This window comes from Aotus nancymaae, unplaced genomic scaffold, assembly GCF_030222135.1.
Source record: "Aotus nancymaae isolate 86718 unplaced genomic scaffold, 86718_ANA_hifiasm-v0.15.2.pri h1tg000015l_1, whole genome shotgun sequence".
NCBI classification, from domain to species: Eukaryota; Metazoa; Chordata; class Mammalia; order Primates; family Aotidae; genus Aotus; species Aotus nancymaae.
This window is the reverse complement of record NW_026988427.1, coordinates 4332667-4345090: the sequence shown is the minus strand read 5'-3', so window position 1 is coordinate 4345090 and position 12424 is coordinate 4332667. Positions and strand designations below refer to the sequence as shown.

Here is a 12424-nt window from a genome sequence, read left to right as displayed (position 1 = left end):
CTTTTACTTCCCTAGAGGACTACTGGAGGATGAACAAAACCTCATTGGCATTGCACCAGGCCCTTCTGTGCTCCCATCTCCCGTGTTTCCCATAGTTGTTGTGCAGTCAACACCCTGATCTTCCTAACTCATGTCTGTAGGAACCCACTCCCTCCAAATAGCAAGCAAGCCCACGAGGAAACCAGTAACATAATCCAGCTCACTCCCCAGTGTCTCCTGTAACTCAGGACACGTCAGAAGCATACAAGTGGATCACTTCACTAGAAATTTTGTTAGTCATCAAAATCATAGACATCAGTTTGATTATGGAGAATCAGAGAATCTTTAGCTAGACGAGGAAACCCAATAACAAACTGCTGTTGAAGAATCTTTTCAAGTAAACCTCTGCGGGCTGTAGACATTTCTGTATCTTTGTACCTGCAAGTGCCATCTTTAGGGGTTTACTACATGAAATCATCATTTCAGTAACTTGATGTGCATAGTAATAAAAGTAATTCAGTCTGTTAATTTTTGATTAAAAATAAAGGTGGAGCTTCTGGCAAGGTGTGGTGGCTCACACCTGTAATTCCAGCACTTTGGGAGGCTGAGCCGGGTGGATCACCTGAGGTGAGGAGTTTGAGACCAGCCTGGCCAACATGGTGAAACCCTATCTCTACTAAAAATACAAAAAAATTAGTTGGACGTGGTGTCAGGCAACTGTAATCCCAGCTACTTGGGAGGCTGAGGCAGAATTGCTTGAACCCAAGAGGGTGAGGTTGCAGTGAGCTGAGATTATGCCACTGCCCGCCAGCCTGGGCAAAATAGCAAAACTAAGTCTCAAAAAAAAGAAAAGAAAGATGGGGTTTCTAAAAAAATGGACTACTACCAACTGACAGAATAAAGCAGAACTCATAATCTTGAATCAGTCAGGGTAATGACTTCTGCCTTCAACTGCACCATTTAACTGGGAACATGCCAAACTATGATGACCAATGAGAAGAACCCCTAAAGCTACCCTCCATCACTAGTGGAAGGCACGCCACAGCTAAGATCTGCAGTGTCGAACTTATGCAGGCTCCCTGTCAGCTAATGCATAAACTGAACTCACGATAGACAAAAGCCACACTCAAGGGAAGTGCTGCCACATTAAGGTCACCATGAGGCTCAGCTTGGAAAAGTTTCAAAAACCTTGTAATCTGCTGGAAAGCAGTCTAGGGTGGGAGTGGGGAAGGTGTCAGACTGATCCCCAGTGATGATGGGCTGCAGGGCTTGACTTGTAGAATCTGGGAACACCATAGCACTGGAGTCACACTTCCTCAAACCATCAGAGCTCAGACTGTGACATCCTTTTATGTACCCACAGTAACCACCAGCATTACTTTCTCAGATGACAAATACTGACTGAGGGCCATGTATGTTGTTCTGGTAGGAGACAGCTTGATAATCTGCAATGGCAGAATTCTTCCCTCCCACCAGAGACCCAGAGTTGGCTCCTGGCCAAGACAACTCTGAGGGAGGCAGGGTAGCCTGTGAAAGGAGCTCTAGCATGAAAATTAGAAAACATGTATCCTGGCCAGGCACGGTGGCTCACACCTCTAATCTCAGCAGTTTGGGAGGCCGAGGCGGGTGGATCACAAGATCAGGAGTTCAAGATCAGTCTGGCCAATATGGTGAAACCCCATCTCTACTAAAAATACAAAAATTAGCTGGGTATGGTGGCGTGTGCCTATAGTCCCAGCTGAGGCAGGAGAACTGCTTGAACCTGGGAGGCGCAGGTTGCAGTGAGCCGAGATTGTGCCACTGCACTCCAGCCTGGGTGACAGAGTGAGACTCTGTCTCAAAAACAAAAACAAAACCAAACAAACACATAGATCCTACTCCGGTCTGCCTCTGACCAACTGCATTAAGCTGGGTGAGAAATTCTCCCTGTCTGGGCTCAGCTTCCTTATCTATAAAATGATGGGATTAGCCTATATCACCATGGCCCCTTCAACTTCAAATCATCAGTGTTTCATGGATTCCACGAAATTAGCTAATGCGGCCCTCCTGCTGGAAAGATGAAGTATGGAGTTGCCTAACAGACTGCTCAAAACAAAAGTAAAGAATGAAAAGAAAAGAAATGAGAGCAGGAGAGTCACTTCAACTTGAAACCCACTTTGGTAATAAGAATAGCGAAGTAATGAGTTCAGACAGTTTGAGAGGAATAGAAAAGTACGAACTGAAAAACAGGAAATCCATTCTTGGCTGGCTGTCAAAAGCCACGCGCTGGTGAACATTTAGGTTCATTTTAATTTTTAATTTCTTAAAAGTAATAAAGCCCTCAAATTAGTGTATCAAGATGCCTGCTACTGAAACACAAAATTATTGTCTCCTGCCCCTGGTTTTTGATCACTCTCGACTTCTTGAGTCCTGTGTCTGAGGCTGTGATGGTTCCATCTCAGCAGCATTTGCTGCCTTGTTCTACGGCTAGCAGATATCCTTGACCTGCTCACCATGTTACCACTTTCAAGGACAAAGTTCAAACACAGCCTTATATACAGCTCTATGTATACTAATCATATCTCTCCAAATAGCTTGTGAACTTGCAGGGACTCCAATGTACACATCTTTGATCTCTCCAGTGCCTTGGCTACAGTAGGCACTTAAATGGTTACTGAATGCTTAAAAAGCATTTACCAGTCTTTTCGGGCATCTCAAACTACATGGTAGGGTTTATATATCCAACCTATGTTTAGACTACAAAATTATTTTTTTAAAGGCATTATGTAGCAATAGAAAAGTTTATAAAAATGAACTTTACAAACACTGAACTCAGATTTCCATAGAAAGGAAAAAAATATTTATTCCAAAAGATGGCAGAAATAAGAAATTCATCCTGAAAATAGAGTCTGCTGTGATTCTGTCGAGATGGCTCTTCCCTCTGAACGTGCTCTCCTACTGACCACCCCACTGGAGGTCTTGTTTGTCTTGCAGCAGTTTCTAAGCACTTCACTGATTCCCACGTGAGAAGGCAGGAGCCATCTTCAAATCCACAGATTCCAAGGAGAGAGTAACGGATATATCAGAAAAACAGCATCTTCTATCTCAGAAGAGTGCATAGTCATTTTGTGGAGTCGACACAGTTCAAGTTAAGTAGGCACATAATTCGCCAAAGTATAAAAAAGGTGAAGGAAAACACACTGGATTGTAGAATAAGGCATTCAAATGTGGTGTTAACGTTTAAGGCAGCTGATGGCCAAAGCAGGCAAGTCAAGAAAGGTGGTCTAGTTTGGAGGTGATTTTGCATCTAGAAGGCATTCTCTTCTTGTGACCTGCAAAACAAAACCATTCTGGTAACTGATCCTCATACATTCAATCCTCAGGAAGGCAAAAAGTTAACATCAAGAAAGTTAACCAGGCCAATGTTTAAAAATGCGTAGATGCCAAACAATAAACGAAACACAGGATAATCAGTCTGGTGCAAGTTTGGCCAGGTTTTGTAGGGCTGTGGCAAAAGGTCCAGTAATCAAGGACACTGCTGAACCGAAGAACACAAGTAACAGTCTATGTCACAGAAAGCAGGAAGAGTGAAGCTGACTGAGATTGATGGTGCAGGAATCTAATGAATTCATCACAGTTTCAAGAATCTGTATTTTTCCCTTCCCTCTGACAGCATGGAAGCAAGGTTCCCAAAGGCATGGCGAGCTCTGCTCTGGGGCCGGGCTCCCAGGGAGCAGGCTCCTTGCACTGGTCTTGTACTCGAGGCTGTCTTCTAGCTTGCTCCCCATTCTGGCTATCTCGAGTGTAGGTGACAAATGACACTTTTCTTTTTCTAGTAGCTTAAACTCAATGCCATCTTTTAATTTATTTATTTTTTGACACAGGGTCTCGCTGTCACTCAGGCTGGAGTGCAGTAGCGTGATCTCGGCTCACTGCAGCCTCAACCTCCCAAGCCCAAATGATCCTCCCACCTCAGCCTCCCAAGTAGCTGGAACTACAGGGGCACGTCAACACACCTGGCTAATTTTTATATTTTTTGTAGAGATGGGGTTTCATCATGTTGCCAAGGTTGGGTTCCAACTCCTGGGCTAAAGCGTTCTGCTCATCCTGGCCTCCCAAAGTGCTGGGATTACAGGCGTGAGCTATCATGCCCTAATCAGATTATATTTACAATGTACTAGGAAAACAACATCAGGCCAAGGAGTGGCAATTACCAGAGCTACTTGTTTCTTGTAGTTTGAAAGCCTCATAAAATCTTTCACTTAATCTAGCGATAATTTTCTGCTCTCTTCCTTAGGCCAGCAGAACAGCCGCTTTGTACAAATATCAGTACCAGGCAGATTACAAATTTAGGCCAGGCATGGTGGCTCACTCCTGTAATCTCAGCACTTTGGGAGGCCAAGGTGGGAGGATCGCCTGAGGCCAGTCTGGGCAACATAGTGAGACTCTCTACAGTATGATGACACATACCAGCAGTCCCAGCTATTCCAGAGGCTGAGGTGACAGGATCACTAGAGCCCAGGAGTTTCAGGTTACAGTGAGCTATGATTATGCCATTCTGCACTCCAGTCGAGGTGACAGAGCCTGACCCTATCTCTAATCATTAAATAATTTTTTTTTCTTTTCTTTTTTCTTTTTAATTCAGTCTCCGTAGAGACTGTCAAAAATTGCCAATGCCGACTATGCTGCAAGTCGTCACGGCGGGATATTGGGAAAAGCTTTCAATGAACAATAATCGTGCCTTGGATAAACCTCATTGGCTACAATACTGCCACTGCGTAAAGCTAATATTTTTTTCAGACAGTCTCGTTCCCTCACCCAACCTGGAGTACAGTGGCCACAAACACAGCTCACTGCAGCCCTGATCTTCCGGATTCAAGCAATCTTCCTGCGTCAGCCTCCCAAGTAGCTGGGACTAGAGGCCCACTCCATCATGCCCAGCTCATTTTTAAATTTTTTGTGGAAATGGGGTCTCACTATATTGCCCAGGCTGGTCTCAAACTCCTGGGCTCAAGTTTCCTCTTGGCTTGGCTTCCCAAAGCTCTGGGATTACAGGTATGTGCCACCACACCTGGCCAATAAAATAAATTTTACCTGAGAATACTGAAGTAGTGAATATATATGGTTTGTTAATTTTCCATTAAGAACACACTGATTAGACTTCTTCGTAGTATAGGTATTTTTTGACAAAGAAACAATCCAAAAAAAAAAGAAAAATAGGCCTTCACTTTTGAAAAACTATATACAAATGGGGGATAGTTTTCACTCAAGATCAATGATGCCAGTTTAAAATAAATGTAGGCCGGGCATGGTGGCTCATGTCTGTAATCCCAGCACTTTGGGAGGTCGATGAGGGCAGATCACTTGAGGTCAGGACGTCAAGACCAGCTTGGCCAGCCTGGTGAAACCCCATCTCTACTAAAAATACAAAAAATTAGCTGGGCGTGGTGGCACATGCTTGTAGTCCCAGCTTCCGTGGTGGCTCATGCCTGTAATCCCAGCACTTTAGGAGGCAGAGGCAGGAGAATGGCTTGAAGCTGAGAGGTGGAGGTTGCAGTGAGCAGAGACTGCACCACTGCACTCCAGCCTGGGAGACAGAGCAAGACTCCATCTCAATAAATAAATAAACAAATAGATAAAATGTAAACGTGCATATGTTACATGGAAAATTCACGTGGTTTGATTTTGGAGTAAATTTTTATTTATTTATTTATTCTTGAGATAGGGTCTCACTGTCACTCAGGCTGGAGTAAATGCAGTGGCACCATCACGGCTCACTGCAACTGCCACCTCCAGGGCTCAAGATCCTCCCATCTCAACCTCCCAAGCAGCTGGGACTACAGGTGTGTGCCAACACACCTGGCTAATTTTTGTATTGTTTTTTGTAGAGATGGGGTTTCACCACGTTACCCAGACTGGTCTCAAAATCCTGGGCTTGAGCAATCTGCTCACCTTGGCGTCCCAAAGTGCTGGGATTACAGGTGTGAGCCACTGTGTCCAGCTGATTTTGGAGTAAATTAAGGAAGCCTATATTCTTATCATCTTTGATATGAAATAGCTGATTGTGGGTGGGGCTGGAGAACGTAATCAAAGGGTCCATGTTCTCATTTTGCAAAATAAAGGAGTCATTAAGGTTACCATCAGATAAAACTGACAGAGGACCAGATTTGGTGGCTCATGCCTGTAATCCAGCATTTAGGGAAGCCAAGGTGGGTGGATCACTTGAGGTCAGGAGTTTGAGACCAGCCTGGCCAACATGGTATACCCCATCTCTACTAATATGAAAATTAGCCAGGCGTGGTGGTCCATGCCTGTAATCCCAGCTACTAGGGAGGCTGAGGCAGGAGAATCACTTGAACCTGGGAGGCCAATGTTGCAGTGAGACAAGATCAAACCACTGTACTCCAGCCAGTAGTGTGATCTTGTCTCACTGTAACACTGGCCTCATCGCACCACTGAACTCCAGCCTGGGTGACAGAATGAGATTCCATCTCAAACAAACAAATACCTGCCAATGGGCCAGACACAGTAGCTCGCTCCTGTTATCCCAGCACTTTGGGAGGCGGGGCAGATCACCTGAGATCAGGAGTTTGAGACCAGCCTGGCCAACATGGTAAAACTCCATCTCTACTAAAAATACAAAAGTTAGCCGGGTATGGTGGCACCTTCCTATAATCCCAGATATTCGGGAGGCTGAGGCACGAGAATCGCTTGAACCCAGGAGGTAGAGGTTGTAGTGAGCCAAGATCGTGCCACTGTACTTTAGACTGGGCAACAGAGTGAGACTGTCTCAAAAAAAAAAAAAAAAAGATAAAACTGACAATGAAGATAACATAAAAATATTAATCAAGAAATCTGTTCAGGAAAGAGTAAGTGAATATAATTCTTAAAGGATATGTTGGGTTTAATTTTTATCTTTTTAAAAATTTCAGATAAATTTGCAAAATAATTCCTTCTTTACTATGATATGTAAGGTTATATATATTGTAAGAGGTTAAATACAAGGAGTTAAGCATGTATGTAACGATTCAGGGCAATGTACCACCAAATGAATGGCAAAAACTGGAGAGCTTAATACGTTTAGGAAGAAAAGAAATCACTTTGAAACAAAGTGGCCAAGGAAGGAAGTGCTAGGATTTGCCAGCTGGGAACTGAAAGAGAAAGCACCAGAAAGAATTAAGAGAGAATGGGTGAACTAAGGCTAGAAAGCAGAAGGAATTTTCACAGGAGAGTGTATTTACTAAGTTGTTTTCTAAATTGATGAATGTAGTAGGGTAGTGAGAGTCGGGAAAAACCAAGTAGAGCTAATAAGATCAAGAACATGAAAATAGTAGGGCCCGTATCACTAGGGCCTGGGGCAGAAAGCAGTGAGAAGAAAGGCAGACTGGGAAGGGAAGGCCTTGACCGTCAAGTCAGAGAGCTGGACATGATCTGCAGTTAGCCATTCTTATCTTTTATGGCTCATGGGACTGCTGGTGACCCTGGTAAAACAGCTGTGTGCTTACAACATTTTATATCAAATTTCAAAGGGCATGTACTCTACAATCAGGGACCCTTAGGTTAAAAAAAAAAAAAAAACCAAAAAAACCCTGCTGCAGGCCACAGACAACTACTGACAGTTTCTGAGGCAAGCCGATCTATTTCAGGAAGTGCTACATCAGAAAAGAAACAGAGTGGTGTTCTGCAGAAAATGAAGGTGGAGCCAGGGACACCAGATGAGGAGCCCCTGCCATAACTCAGAGCTGTAGTAAGCTGAGGCAGAAGTCTGGATGCCTGAAGGAGGAATTGCAAAGGAAGGGCAGACACAAGAGACAAAACAAGAGCAAATGGATTTGAGGAAGAGGAGAAAAAAGATGCGACAAGTTCCGACACTGACAGGGAAAACTATGATATTGGGAACTGAAATGGAGACATGGCTGAGTCTGAAGTGGCAGCAGAATACTCAGCCAGAGTGGTCAGAGTAAAAAATATACTTTTTAACCACACAACACCTTGCACTGTTGAACTTTTCCCAAGTATGCATTAATTCAACCTCCCAACAGATCACAAACCCCTTTGAAGCCCAGTCTTCTTTGAAATCCCTACTTAGTACCATACACCTCATAAGCACCCAAGTATTTTTGCAATGCATAGAAAAACAGCTTGCACAGGGCAGAGGCCTAATTATCAATATCCTCTATTTCCTTCCTGGCCCAGACTTTATAATAAAATAGATAGCATTTCTATGGCTTCAGACTGTGGTCAACCATATCAGCTCATCTACCAGGTAACAATGCTGTGCTAAACCAAGTAACTTCCAGGACACTGGGTCTGAAGCCAAAGCCACTCCTCCAAGGAGATTCCATAGTAGCACTATAACCCACAAGGCTGTGGGAAAGTGAACATTAACAAAAACAGCAACCTTGACATCAGAGTCCCATATACATCTTATGAAGGCACACTTAGGAATCTAAGGGGAGCAGACAAGGCTGGCAAAGCCAGGGATGGAGTGAGCACTGGACACGTTTATTTCCAGCCAATAAACATAACGTGCTATAACTCAGCCTCTCATTAGGCTGTGGTTCAGTTCTTTAATTCGGGAAAGATAATCATGACAATTACAGTGATTAAAGCAGCAAAAGATCAGCTATGTATTTAACAGTGTGTTCTTTGGATTGATTCCATTTCATCTATATAAGATTATTCTAAAGCTTTCATAACTGGTCCCCATTTTTCTCTGTTGAATACCATGACTGGCTTATACCTACTTTCCAAATCTGGCCTCTTAAAATAAATCATGTATAAAATCAAACATTTTTCCTTATCAGGTGAGGTCAGACCCAAATCTACTTTCTAAATTCCTTTATCACTTCATCATTAGGTAAAAGTCAAAAATTCAAAAGGTAAACAGAGCTCAGTCCTTCGACTTTACCATCCAAAAAGTCAAGTCCTTCTGTCTTAAGAGCCTGTCTGTTCTAATGCTAGGCAGAGATTAGCTCTCTTGATATGTTAACTCCAAAGTCTTAGAGTTCGCTACTGTTATAATTCTGTTGAATGCAGAATAGGCATGACATGATGTTCATAATTAGGGATCGCCTGGCTGTGCCCTCCTACTTCCTGGCATTTTGTTTTTAAAGAAACCATCTTTAGTATAAAGGTTTCAAGCAGCCCAAGTTTGTGCTGTTTTCACCAGAGTGAAAACATGAGGAATCTGTCAACTATTCAGGTTGACAGAGACTTGAGAGTGAAAAGAATAAGCAGATAAAATGTCTTCAGATCCACCCATCCAGTGTTATTTAGTGTCAAAGGGCCCAGTTCTCTCATTATAATGGAAGGAAATGAAACTCAGAGAAGTTAAGTGAAAAGTAATGCTGGAACCAGATCCAACTGAGGCCTGAAGTTCTCAGCTTTAAACCCCAATCAACAGCCTTAGCTAACATTCACTATAGTTGAAATAAAGAGTAGAAAACAGAACTTGATGAAAAAGGCAGGTTAAAAAAAAAATTGGTATTATTGCCAGGCACATTGGCTCATGCCTACAATCCTAGCACTTTGGGAAGCCAAGGCAGGAGGATCACTTGACACCTCAGCCTGGGTAACATAGTGAGATTCCATCTCTTACACACACACACACACACACACACACGCACACGTGTAAACATATATAAAAAAATATATATATTTAAGGGGAAATTGGCAAAGTTCAGGTTGTGGAGAAACAAACTCATGTACTGTTGGTAGGAATGCAAAAACAGTATAATCTCTATGGAAGACAATGCAGCAGTATCTAGAAAAATTGTATGTCTCTTTAAACCACAGATTCCATTTTCAAGGAGGCTACGTTAAAGAGCACCGGCAAAATCAGAAAATGGCATATGCATAGGATGGCACTGTGGCTTTATGAGTAATAGCAAAAGACTAGAAATAATCCGAAAGGATATCAATGGCTATAAAGAGATGAGAAAGATCTGTATATGCCAACATGCAGCGATCTCTAGCATATATTGTTTAGTGAATAAAACAAGGTACAGAATAGGATATGTAACTGATGATCTTTTCTGTAACAGCAGTGTGTATGTGTGTGAATACATATGTATATAAATAGATGTATTTGCTTAATCTTTGCAAAATGAAACAGTGAAAGGATAGATTTCTCTGAATATATCTTGTTCATAATTTGACTTTGGAAATATGTTTTACATATTCAAAAAACAGCAGCAAGAAAAATAGAAAAAAACACAATAAATTGAACACAACTTAGTCTAACTGTATTAACAAACTGGTGACAATACTGTCAGGGGAAATAATAATAATCACAGGCCAGACGTGGTGGCTCAGACCTGTAATCCCATCACTTTGGGAGGCTGAAACGGGTGGATCACTCGAGCCCAGGAGTTTGAGACCAGCCTGGGCAACACAGCGAAATCTTTACAGAATTTAAACATTAGCCAGGCATGGTGGCACGTGCCTGTAGTCCCAGCTACTTGGGAGGCTGAGAAGGGAGGATTGCTTGAGCTGGGAGGCAGAGGTTGCAGTGAGCCAAGATCATGCAACTGCACTCCAGCCTGACCAACAGTGAGACCTTGCCTCAAAATAAAAATATGTATCTTGCAGTAAAAAATATATATATATATTATTATTATTATTATTTGAGATGAGGTCTTGCTATATTGCCGAGGCTTGTCTCAAACTCCTGAACTCAAGAGATCCTTCTGCCTCACCCTCCTGAGCAGCTGGGATTACAGGCACATACCATTGTACCAGCTGTTATTTTAAGTGACCTCAGAAAACAGAACTTGATGAACTCATATCTATTAGTTATACTAGCGTTATCTAGAAAGTATTTTGCTGGGCACAGAGGCTCACACCTGTAATCCCAGCACTTTGAGAGGTCAAGACAGGTGGATCGCTTGAGCTCAGGAGTTTGAGACCAGTCTGGGCAACATGGTGAAACCCTGTTTCTACCAAAAATACAAAAAATTAGCCAGGTGTGGTGTCGTGTGTCTAGAGTCCCAGCTACTTGGGAGGCTGAGGTAGAAGGATCACTTGAGCTCAGGAGGCAAAGGCTGTGGTGATGCACTCCAGGCTGGGTGACAGAGACCCTCAGATAAAATAGAATAATAAAAGTTACTGTTATTAAGGAACAAGAATTTTCAGGTCAGGCATGAAATGAATTTTCAGGTTAGGCTCACACCTGTAATTCCAGCATTTTGGGAGGCCAAGGCAGGTAGATCACTTGAGGTAAGGAGTTCAAGACCAGCATGGCCAACATGGCAAAATCCCATCTTTACTAAAAATAGAAAAATTAGCTGAGCGTGGTGGCACATGCCTGTAGTTCCAGCTACTCGGGAGGCCGATGAAGGAGAATCACTTGAACTTGGGAGGCAGAGGTTGCAGTGAGCTGAGATTGTGCTACTGCACTCTAGCCTGGTGACAGAGTGAGACTCCATCTCGAAAAAAAGAAAAACAAAAAAACACAAAAACACAAAAATTAGCTGGGTGTGGTGGAGTGTGCCTGTAGTCTCAGCTACTCAAGTGGCTTAGGCAGAAGAATCACCTGACCCTGGAGGTGAAGGTTTCTGCACTCCAGCCTTGGCAACAGAGTGGGACTCCATCTCGGGAAAAAAAAAAAAAAAAAGGAACAAGGATTTTGAGTACACATACAAGTATAAAACCAAAGAAATAAAAACTCTGTAATGTTATATTTGAAGAGAAAATACTAACGTAAACTTAAGATTATTTTTCTTCTGAAAAATACATACTTCCTGGTTCTTTCCACTGAAAAGTCTTAGAAGCAATTATACCCCAGCAGCAACAAACACACCTAGCACTCACATCATGATTTTTAAACACCATTTCCACTGAACAGAACTAGGGTCAAGTGGGCCTGAGAACTGACTAGTAAACCAGACATCCTTTTAGTGGGAAATTTAGAAAGCAATTGAAGGAACAGCTAAATCTAAGTCTGGGACAGGAAATATACAAGAGGGGCCTGGACATCTTGATGTTGTCAGAAAGTGAGGAAACTACCAAAAACTAACTTTAAAAGGACGTAGAAGCCAGCCTAAACAGGCTCTCATGGGCAAACAAGCAAACAAACAAACCAAAACAACATAAAAAGGATAAAAAAGGTAAAAAATGTAATTATTTAAAATTAAAAAAAAAAAAATCTCATTGAATACCCTGGAAGTAACTTGGCCACCAACATCTTACTATGAAAATTAAAAGAACTAAATCTTTATTCTACATTTCCTGTATTTCTTTATGATCTGTATTTATTTATTTATTTCATTTTATTTTATTTTTATTTATTTATTTTTTTTGAGACAGAGTCTCGCTCCGTCGCCAGGTGCCAGGCTGGGGTGCAGGGGCATGATCTCGGCTCACTGCATCCTCCGCCTCCCGGGTTCAAGCAATTCTCCTGCCTCAGCCTCCCAAGTAACTGGGACTACAGGCGTGTGCCACCACGCCCAGCTCATTTTTGTAT

The 12424-nt window shown here is 42.5% G+C and overlaps 1 protein-coding gene and 1 non-coding gene across 2 annotated transcripts in view; both read right to left on the bottom strand.

Annotated features, from left to right (window-relative positions):
• Positions 1 to 2790: 2790 nt before the first annotated feature.
• Positions 2791 to 12424, bottom strand: part of ATP6V0E1 (ATPase H+ transporting V0 subunit e1) — a 51906-nt gene continuing 42272 nt past the window's right edge. The window contains exon 4 of the mRNA XM_012461153.3: positions 2791 to 3290. The gene's annotated coding sequence lies outside the window, so the exon portion shown is untranslated. The remainder of the gene's footprint in view (positions 3291 to 12424) is intronic.
• Positions 4604 to 4744, bottom strand: LOC135275187 (U4 spliceosomal RNA). Its single transcript, XR_010342888.1, has one exon. It is a non-coding gene; the product is annotated as a U4 spliceosomal RNA (small nuclear RNA).